Consider the following 7,139-nt stretch of genomic DNA (forward strand, 5'->3'; position numbering starts at 1 on the left):
CTTGTACTCTCGAATTAAGGGAATCCATTTAAGATGTGCACCAACGGACCTATAAAGAACATGCTAGGTTGTACATTTATGGTGACGTTACATGTCCTCTTTTTTTCCTGGACACTCGGAGAACAATTTTTTTCCCTGAAAGGTTACAATGAAAATACTGGACTCCTCAAACTACCTAGAGAGCTTTTTGGAGCATATTTTTCTTTTAATAAAACCGATTCTTGATTTGTTGCACTGACTGTGGGTCATTGAGTGTGTTGTGAACACAAGAGTCGCTCGACAAGCATGTGTCGTTCTCATTGTGTTGTTGTACACCACAGCCAAACAACGCTTACTATTGTCATTATGTCTATTTACAGATCCAACCCATTGGGGTGATTCATATCTCACCACGTTGGTAGTCGTTGGTAGAGTAACAAGGTGGATGGGAACCTGACATTAGGACCCTAATGTAGCCAAATCTTATCTACCATATGACGCAATCTTATTATGATGGCCTCTGGCTGCCTCCAAACATTGAACATATGTTTTAATCTTTGGCATACCCCCACCATGTTCTTCTGGCAAGTGTGTCAGAAGGCAGGGCTTGCACTAGATGGGCTACCTAGCCTTGGAAGTTGATAGGGCCACCTGCCCGCCTTACCTGAATAGCCACTCCGGACTGGCCATCTGGCACACTGGGCAGATGCCCAGTGGGCCGTTGTCCAACAGCACCTCCAATATGGAGTGCTGCAGTGTGGGGCCACCAGCTGCATATACCCGGTCACAAGCTACACGAGCATAACAATGTAACGTGCGGCCAGGCGTATCCGGCTGGTGGCCCCACACTGGAGCATTAATTAGGACCCTGTCTGTGGCACTCCACCTCCACTCCAAGCTGCTGGAGACTTCGGTTCATTCCAGGCTGTTTTCATGGACATAGAAGGAGCTTTTCTCTTCCTGTCTGCAGTTAAATTTGTGATAAGACCCAGAAGCCCAGGCAACCATTTCTTGTTCTCTGTCCCGACATTGAACTTATCGGCACAGCGATAACAGAACGTGTCTAATGCTTGACTGCAGGCTTTTGATTTCAGGTAGCCGATACATTTTGAATTTTATCTGTTTTTTTTTTTTTTTTTAGGGTTAAATCACCAAAGCAGGCGTTTTTTAAGAGAGTTTAAGCTCACTGACCTCGCTAATAAGTCGCTAACTGAACTATACATTATGCATGGCCAGCTCAGCCCTTCTTGTAGGCGAACATGCCAGAGATGGCCCTTTATAATGCATAATGAAATCACTATTAAGACGCCTCAATTATTGGTTATCTTGTGATAGATGCCAAACCCCAGCTCACCATTCTCACCGTCCTGCTTGGTGATGGGGCTTGTACAGCATTCCTTGCTCAATCAAGCTTTCTATGGTGATTTGGACCCAGACATTCTATTTTAAGTTTATTATATGGTACACTGGCATTATTTCAGGAGAGGGATACATGTGCACCCTTCCCACAAATATACAAAAACCACAACTCCCATGACCTATAACCAGATAAGAGGTTGGCTGAGAATGATAGGTGCGGTAGCCTCATCTTGCCAGATGGTAATACAAGCTTCAAAACGGCTTTGTTGCCAAAACTATGCAACATGTTTACTTAATAAGCAGTCTCTTGCGCGGTACAGATACATTTAGCAGATAAGCGGGTGCTCCCATGTAATAACTAGTTTAAAGGTCTAAAAGAAATTATCCACAAGACCCCTTTCAAGTTCACTGCGGAGGCATTTAAACGTCGTATTCAGGAACGTTTTAAAATAAGTATATGTTTCTTGCGACTCGTGAATTTGTTTACAACGCTTTAAAAAAAGAATACGTTTTCCTTTGAAGGTGGTTCAAGAAATCCAGCTGGATCCTTGTTTTTCTCCCCTCTGGATTTCTCTTGCTAATCTCACCCTTTTGTGAAGAGTCTCGATTGTGCGCGTCTCCAGAAAGTAGAGTATTTTCTACCCTGTGTACTACGTCACAGCCGTCAGCGGCGTCTTTGTTACCCGTGGACTCTTAATTCCCAGTCTGAGCCAAAGAATGCGGTAGCCGTCTGTAATTTCAGGACAAGTATGTGACCAGATGATATATATTTAGATGGTATCATTAGAAGTGTTTGGAAATGTAGCACAAATGACCCTTTCTATGTGTAAGACGTCGGGTATGGCCCCTTTTATACGTCTGTAATGTGTGTTTGTATAATGTTTGAGCTATTTTATTGTACATTTAAGTCAAACTTTTTTTCTGGGACTGTAATTGATCTGGTTTTCATAAAAATCACATTTTCCTAAAAAAAAAAAAGCGTGTGTTGTGTTGATTGTGTTGAGAAATTAGTGGTCACACTTCAAACATTCAACCATCTGGGCGCATTTTTGCTTGTAAATAATTTTTCGCTCTGTTTTTCGTGGAGAAATCCTGCAAGTTTGGGATCTAAATATAACGGGTTCACCAAGAGAGCTATAGTAACTCCCAGAGGTCACCCCAATGTATCCTCCTGTAGCACACCTCGGAACCCTGCCATATGTGTACCCAATAAGTAAACACAACTACCTTCAATTGAGTACGGCAAGAATGAACATTTTATAATTGCAAAACATAGTCTGCTGCTATAGTCACGCAAGTGATTTTTATTGTTGGAACAAATTGCCACTTCATTTGTAATGGATACCACAACATTGTGTGAAATATATGATTTCAAATATTTTACAGATCTAGATTTTAAAAGCCACTTGGAGCTATTAAAACGTTCAGAGGAGCGGGGGTTTTTACGTGACCTCTCTGTCACAGCCCATTAAGTCAACTTTGTCACTGGGCTCATTTACTATGAACAACCACAGGGATCACAAAAAACTGCCTATATCCTGTAAGTCATTGGATTTCCCCCCCAATTATCGCCTTACTAATAACCATCATTATTTGTTTAATTGGGGCTGACACACTCCTTCCCCAGTTCTAGCTGGACATCAGCTGCGTGTCAATGGTTTAATGAGACATTAGAAGTGAACACGCATCTGGTGCACGTGCTCAGTCCCCGAGTACAGTATTCCTTCATCCATATTTCTGTTTAACGCCCATAGAGAGACGCAATTGAGCTAAGGCAGAAGCTGCAGCTCACTCTGGATTCTTTTTGAGGATCTATAGCGTTTAGCGTTTGCTCCAAAACCCAACAAGCAAAAATCCAGCCCTTTTGAATAAGGAATAGGACATCCAAATAGTAGGGCTGGCTGGTGAGTGATTTTGCTTGGAGTACCCATTAGGAATGCACTGAAATATTCAGGTTTCAGGCTTTGCAGAGTCTATTTACTAATAGGAGTGACCGTATAGGCAACCTGAGTCTCATGTTTTTACCCCAATCTGAATGGCCTTGGAACAATTTCCCCGGCTGGGTTATCAGGAACTCCTCGTCTTCAAGGGCAAGGCTCCTTAACCCTCTTCTGAAAGCACGCCTAACAGTCCAGGATTTAAGTATTAATCATAATTCTAGGTAGATGGTTTTGACATCTTGCTATAGACTATAATACTCTTTGTACACGTTGAGAATGTTAGATCTTTGGTCCCTTAAGAGAAACAAATTGACCTTCAGCCTGGGATTAAATAACCCTACTGTCTTCTTGGCTATGAAGAGGTTGGGATAATAACTTTTCGAGCCTTACTTGGTTTTGATATTCCATTTTAATTGAGACATCATCTTCTGCCTGGCTGCCATCATCCTTTATTTGTGTAATCTGGAAATACTCTTACATCCATTTTTTTAATGATTTGAAATATTGTTTTTCCAGAACTTTCCCAAGCGCTCAGATTTCTTTCATTGTCACGTAATGTTGTAATTGATAAATTTAAGGTATTGGGTGGAAAATTCACACGCGGGACTTTGTGAGGTTTGAGCAGATAGACAGATGGTTATCTGGTGTTTCTCAAAAGAATGTGGGATATAACTCACTCAGACTGTATACAGCTAATTTTGATCCAAACCTTTTGTTTCTCTATTTCTTTGACCCGGTGAAATGTATATTTCCAAGTGGAAGGAACACCATTTGTATCGAAAGCCAGATGGCCAGTTGTTGAAATTCATGTTTAATGCGCTGTATTTTTTTTTATCCCTATTATATAAACTTTACTCAGTCTGAAGATTAATAGCAGGAGTTATGTCTGACACTAAAGGTAGGTCACAACAAACAAATGTAGGAATGCTATGGGTGCTTGTGAAGACCAAAATACAGCAGAAGACAGAATGTTTGAGAGTCTCCTGCTCTGGTTTGAATTCCTACACTCTTGATAAGACGGATCAGGCCAGGTGTTGGGTCCCGGCCTAATTTGGCCCAGTCTGACACTGTTGGCCATGTTTATTAGTCCATACATGGAACCATCCATGGGGCAAATGATTAAATCTGTTGAAACACTCAACTGTATTCCATGATAGTTGGTTCTAAAGCCAGGAACGCTCCTAAGATATCACCAGACTGTCTCTGGAGTAGTTACTCTAATCCTAGGAGTATCGCCTTATGATGCCCCCTCCATGAGTCTCATGTTCTATGATTCTGCAGGACCATCCTAAAAGCTAAGAGTCACTTGTATTGGTATCAACCTCTGAACATGATGTATTCAACATATGGATGCAAACTATACAGGGAAAAGTGCATCGGTCCAGCTCGAACATCAACTCCCACCACCCCTCGGATCAATAAAGAAACAGAAATACAAAACCACATATGAATAAAACAGACAATCCCGCATCTATCAATCCACACATTAAAGGTGCTGTTCCACTAGCATGTTATCAAAATCGTGACAATCCTACAGAAAACGGTACACCTGGGAGGTATGTGATACAGTGACTTCTAGTGCGAGACCTCATCACAAGGTGTAATAACAGATACATCATCAGATTCCTTCAGGACATGGCTAGACGCCATCTAATTTTACGATACATACTTCACTAAAGATTCCACAGACACCAGTGACTTCCACAAGCCTTGCCACAGACCCTTTACTCACCGCTGTTTCAAGATAGGGGTACAGTGAAAATAAGAAAATCACTCTTATTCACCAATAAATATGTAATGAGAAATGATCTTACTGCCTGTTGTAAAACGTAAGAAGCAGAAAAATCCCTGTTATGAATAAAACAAGTGAATATTTTGCCTTTTATAAGAAAACAGATGGTCTTTTGTGAGTACAGCTGATCATATCTTTGGGATCACGAGAAACAAGTACCTCTGATTTCCACAGACGGCAACAAATTATCATACCTAGAAGCAGGGTTTGGATATTTCTGGTGCTCTTTTTGGACTCCTGCTCCCATGATGCTCAGTTATATTATGCATTTTATATCTCTATGCAATATTTGCCAACGCTGAACACCAGAACTTAATGTATAATGGCCATGTTCCACCGGAAATTATACTTGGAGCTGGATACAGACCATGAAGATTGCCAGGCCCAGACCGGTCATCTGGCAGAAGGTGGGCCATTAGACAATATGGCCACAAACTTATGGCTGCTGCACCAGATTGGGTCGCACATATCGCCACACAGAGTGTATATAGAAACAGGTGGACATGGATGGCGGCCAAACGTACATCATTCGGTGGCCTCTGCTCCTAAAGTGCCATCCCCAATGTGGCCCTGGCCGTTCCATCTAAAAACTGGAAGGGATTCTTTAAAGTGAGGGCAGTAAAGCTAAACAACACACAGCCACATAGACTTTAATAGTTATCAATGTGTACAAGTAAATCACAATTTGTGACATATTTACTCCCAGGGAGCTCCAGCGCTGGCTCCACAAAAGTCTCAGGGGGTCTAATGAGAACCCACAGTGCAAATGTGTGGAAAGTGCATTAGAGTGCTTTCATAATGCTGACTGGCTGTTTCAAGCACTTTGTAGTTTTATATGTCCAACTGAACTTCGAGTAGCCAACCAGGGGCGATAACTGTTGGACAACCGGCTAAGGCAGAGTTGTTACCCTTTTAAAGAATGCATATAAAATACTCACGCAATGCATTAATATGTATCCTTCCTTCTTGAGACTGTGGGGACATTAAACCATGCTTTTAACACCTGGTCGTGTCTTTAAATAGGACCAATGTCCCACAAGAAGATGTCCTACAGACAGTGGCGTCGGCAGGGGGGGGGACAGAGGGGGCCATGGCCCCCCCTAAATCATGCTGTGCCCCCCGGTGTGCCCCCCCAATTGAAACGCCGTCTTTTTTTTTTTTTTTTAATAGATCCGGAGGAGAGAGAGAGAGGCGCCGAGCGGTCGCTGAGGAATAAGTTCTCAGCGACCGTTCGGCGCCTCTCACTCTTTTCCGCGACCGCGAGGCCTCTGCCTTGGTCGCAGTGCCGGCATTTCAAGCCGAGCGCCGGTATATGATGTCATATCCGGCGCTCAGCAATGAAGCCACGCACACTGCGGCAGAACCAGGAAGACAGAGACCTCGCGATCCCGCTGCTGGACTTCTACAAGCCCAAGGTAAGTGAACTTCAAAGGGGGGGAGGAGGGTAGAAAGTTAGGAGGGGGTTAGAGAGTGAAAAGAGGTAGATAGGAAGTGAGAAGAGGTAGATAGGGATACATTGGGAGGGAGAGAGGGGGTAGATAGGATAGATTGGGAGGGAGAGGGGGTAGTTAGGATAGATTGGGAGGGAGAGGGGGTAGTTAGGATAGATTGGGAGGGAGAGGGGGTAGTTAGGATAGATTGGGAGGGAGAGGGGGTAGTTAGGATAGTTTGGGAGGGAGAGGGAGATATTAACATATATTGGCAGCAGGGGCTAATATTAATATTAATTGGCAGCAGGGTCTAGTATTTATATTCATATTGGCAGCAGGGTCTAGTATTTATATATATATCGGCAGCAGGGGCTAATATTAATATATATTGGCTGCAGGGGCTAAGTTTATATATATATTGGCTGCAGGGACTAATAATATATATTGGCAGTAGGGGCTAATATTAATATATACTGGTAGCAGGGTCAAATATTAATATATATCGGCAGCAGGGTATAATTTTTATGTATATCGGCAGCAGGGTATAATATAAGTATATATCCGCAGCAGGGGCTAATATCAATATATATCCGCAGCAGGGGTTAATATTAATATAGATCAGAAGCAGGGTGTAATATT

Source organism: Sceloporus occidentalis, unplaced genomic scaffold (assembly GCF_023333645.1).
Source record: "Sceloporus occidentalis isolate IW3139 unplaced genomic scaffold, rSceOcc1.0.p SCAF_219, whole genome shotgun sequence".
NCBI classification, from domain to species: domain Eukaryota; kingdom Metazoa; phylum Chordata; class Lepidosauria; order Squamata; family Phrynosomatidae; genus Sceloporus; species Sceloporus occidentalis.